General features: G+C 29.8%; 1 protein-coding gene across 1 annotated transcript in view; it reads right to left on the reverse strand.

Annotated features, from left to right (window-relative positions):
• The window catches only part of LOC111637161 (E3 ubiquitin-protein ligase Mdm2-like), a 53,779-nt gene extending 49,876 nt beyond the window's left edge, over positions 1 to 3,903 (reverse strand). Inside the window, exons 1-2 of the mRNA XM_023382585.1 lie at positions 3,718 to 3,903; positions 3,549 to 3,596 (exon numbers count right to left, since the gene is read on the reverse strand). The gene's annotated coding sequence lies outside the window, so the exon portion shown is untranslated. The remainder of the gene's footprint in view (positions 1 to 3,548; positions 3,597 to 3,717) is intronic.
• Between the last annotated feature and the right edge of the window lie 374 nt (positions 3,904 to 4,277).

The raw sequence follows: 4,277 nt of genomic DNA on the forward strand, positions 1-4,277 counted from the left end.
GATACCAATTTCCGCTTGATTTGTCAAAAAGTTTTGCCATGACAGCTTAGCAGATAGTCAGTGTGCACATGCTTTGTCAAAAATGGAGAAGACGGAGACTCGTGTGGTCATAAAATACCTGACGAAAAAAGGGTTGACCCCATCTCAAATCAAAGCTGACATGGATGAAGTTTTGGGAGAGTCTGTTCCTTTGTACACCACTGCGAAAAAATGGACAGCCCTTTTTAAATCTGTCAGAGAGAGAGAGTGGAAGATGACCCTCGCAGTGGACGGCTGTCAACTGCTGTCACTGAAGAAAATATCGACAAAGTTCACGATTTGTTATTAGCAGATCGCCGTTTGAAAATGTGTGAGATAGCTGAGACAACAGGCATCTCTGTCAACTGAGTGCACCACGTCCTAACCGAAAATTTGGGTATGACAAAGGTCTCAGCAAGGTGGGTGCCGCGTCTGCTGACCGCCGAGCAAAAACGTGTTCGCACTTTGATCTCAAAGGAGTGTTTGGACTTCTACCAGAAAAACCCACAGGATTTCTTGCGTCAGTTTGTGACTACTGATGAAACGTGGATCCATTACTACACTCCTGAAACAAAAGAACAGTCAAAGCAATGGAAACACCACAGTTTGCCACCACCAAAGAAGGCAAAGGCAGTTCCATCAACGGGGAAAGTGATGGCCTCGGTTTTTTGGGATGCTAAAGACATCATTATTGACTACCTAGAAAGAGGAAAGACAATTAATGCTGTCTATTACTGTGAACTTTTGGAAAAATTGAAGAAAGAAATCGAAGAAAAAAGGTCACACTTGAAGAAGAAAAAGGTTCTGTTCCACCACGATAATGCACATGCAGATTCTGCTAGAATCACTGAACAAAAGATAAACGAACTTCGCTTCCAATTAGTTCCACATCCACCATACTCACCTGATTTGACCCCCAGTGACTTCCACCTTTTTCCAAACCTAAAAAAATTCTTGGCTGGAAAGAGATTCCACTCAAATGACAAAGTCATCTCTGAAGTGAACGAGTATTTTGCACACCTTGACAAATCGACCTATTGTGATGGCATAAAAAAGCTAGAACATCGCTGGAATAAGTGCATTGCTAACAAAGGAGCCTACATTGAAAAATAAAAAAAGTTTTAACATTATTTTGTTTGTTGTTCTATTTGAGGCTGCGAACTTTCCGAACAGTCCTCGTATCATGCGATTATTTTCAAATTTTAATGTACTTTGAATTAATTAAAATTGATATATTATTATAACCACATTATGTATTTTATTATAAATTTCTATACTACATGTGAAAAACAATAAGATTGCTATTGTATATTCAAATATAAATTCATATATGTATATTCCCTATGAAAGTGCCGTATTGCTGAATACAGGGCAGATTCCATGGAGAAAATATTTGAATGATGTAAAGCAGCCAGATGATACGCATTCGCGCATGTGCTTTACAGAGCACCAACATTACACTGTTTAGCTGGTGGATACTACATACTAAAATATTGTATAATGCTACCAATGTTTCTGTCCAGGGCCGGCACAGCTTCCCTATCAGCAAATGTCACCACATGCCACTGTATATTACATTACAAAATAATAAATATAACATAAATGAATTTTTATATTATTATAAGTTCAATGACTTAAAAGTAGACTGTTATTTCAAAATTTTTTTGTAATCTTAAGAATATTCCTTATGAAAACGACACATTTTAACAAGTTCATTCATGTCATCACATTTTGAAATAAAATTAAAGTAGCTTGCTGTAATCAGCAACAGTAAACAACAAAGTATTTGTTGTTTTATATTTTAATTTTATAGTTTAAATTATCCGTTTATATACAATGATAGCTTACAAAAAGTTAAATTAAAATTTCATTTAAAAATTTATTAGTTAAAAAAACTATATTATTATTTTAGTTATTATAAGATTTCTTAGAATATTAAACATTGTTATAATTTGAAAAAATATAATATGTAGAAGAATAGAGAAATAGCAGTAAGCTCTGTTTACAGTGTGTTTTCCATATTACAAAGCCTTATTAAATAAATTTATCTTTTAATAAATTTTTCTGTGGACTATTGAAACCTGTCTTTTGTTTTAATATTCACTATCAATACATTTTCTGTTTAACAAATGTTCTGTATTTCCCAAAAGCAATTCATTATATAAAAGTATGACTGTATTTACCATTCATATATTTTTGTAGAATAAAAATAAATAGAATCATACTTTTAATATTAATTGTATTATATAAACATACACGAATGACAAATGTGTAGTGTGTACTTCTATACATCTTTGTTTCTGAAATCTTGTATAATTTGAAAAATATAATTTTTATTATCTCTTTAAAAAATTACTTAAAAATATAATGCTAAAATAATTTCTTTTTAACTAATAAAATTTTAAATGCACATTTTGATAATTTATAAATTAATTTAGTACAATAAATAAATGATTAAAACTGTAAAAATCATAAAAAACAAATACATAAAACTACAATAACTTTCTATAATCATGTTTCATATGATAAATGTTTAAAATTTTTAAAATAAGCTCTGTATGACTAATTTTGATTTCAAAATACGTGAATGAACTTGTTCAAATGTGCTTTTTATACAGATTCTTCCTAATCAAAACTCACAACTGACTCTATTAGGAAGAATCTTTGTGATTTCATGCTATCTAAATCACATAATTTAAAATCACGATTTCAGAAATACTTTTAAATAAATTCATCAACTATTAGTAACAACTTGCGAAACCAAGAATTACATACACAGATGTACCATTACATATCATATCAAAAATGATAATATTTGGAAAAATAAATTTACAGAATTTATAGATGATAATTTCCCAAATCACCTAGTCCTTGTCTTATGCATTTAGCAGTACTTTTAAAATGTATTAATTCCAAAATATTTTTACATATTAGAAAATAAACAGATGTAACAAGAAATTCATTAAATTTGTACATCATAGTATTAGATTCCCACATTATATAATTAAAAGATATGAAAAGTATAAAATCATCAGTAATGGTTTAATAGTTTATGTAAATATGTGTGTAATTTCTTTTGTTAGCTTCAGAACATTACTAAGTTAAATACAATATTTTTTTTATAATGTAACTTGGAAATAGCTGAGGAAATCCTAATCTGTTAACATATTCCATTTGTATACTTTTTATTATGATATTTAGTAACAGATATCACTAAACATTACATTTTGCTTAATAATGATCTTTAAATGAAAGAAATTGCTGAGAAATAACTTAATTTCCTGTGAACCTAACTTACAACCCTCCTTAATTTACTATTATTAAATATGATGTTAAATTAAAGATTGTGATTTTATAATTAGTTTTTTGTAAAAAGTTTATGAGTTTTTATAGGATAATTTGTTAGTATAAAGCTTAAGAAGTAAAAATGACCCTTTACTGTTTAAAATGCATGTTGCTGATCAGTAAAATTTGTATACATTTCTTAAATAGTATTTAAATACAGAAGAATACATTTAGACACGTCTTACCTGTGTCGTAGATTAAACCTGACGTAAATTGCAAGTTCTAACTGGAAACTAAACGGAAAAATAAGATCATTTTAACTGTGAACAATGGACATTGGTTCATTCAATTTGTTATTTCAAGAATTTACCAATAGGATCATATATAATAACTGGGTTCACTATCACTGATTACCTTTAAAATCGATAGCTATCTGTCCGAACTGTATAATATGTGATAAGTATTGTTATTTTTTATACATTGAGGTGTGTAACGTTATGATTAGCTGTATGTTTTGAACGATATGATCTTCGAAATTTGGCGTTCTTTCTTTTCGCTCATGTATACAATCAGTCGCCATTCTTCTTACGCTAACCGAATAGAAGATGATCATGTGATAACGCCAATCGCCCTCTTTCGGCTAAAATACAGAATTTTCTTAACTTAATTGAAACTACACTGTAATTAGCGACTACAGACTGGGTCTACACGTAAACTGGTCCTCATAACAGCTGGGAAATTTAAGCAATTCGTTGCAAAATTTTTTATAATTTTTACACTCCTTTCGTAATATCATTGAAAGGCTTTAACATTTTTCGACATTTGAAATTGGAAAATGCATTTTCTAATTGCTGAAAATTTGCTTTTCAATTAATTTTTCACATATTTAACGTAAAAGTTTTTGTTTACTTCGAAAAATTGAAAGATTTTATGTTAAACTAGCTGAAAGGACCCGCTTCGCTGGGTTTTTATTT

The sequence above is a fragment of the Centruroides sculpturatus genome, unplaced genomic scaffold, assembly GCF_000671375.1.
Source record: "Centruroides sculpturatus isolate CEXI.00-Female unplaced genomic scaffold, Cexi_2.0 scaffold1026, whole genome shotgun sequence".
Taxonomy (NCBI): Eukaryota; Metazoa; Arthropoda; class Arachnida; order Scorpiones; family Buthidae; genus Centruroides; species Centruroides sculpturatus.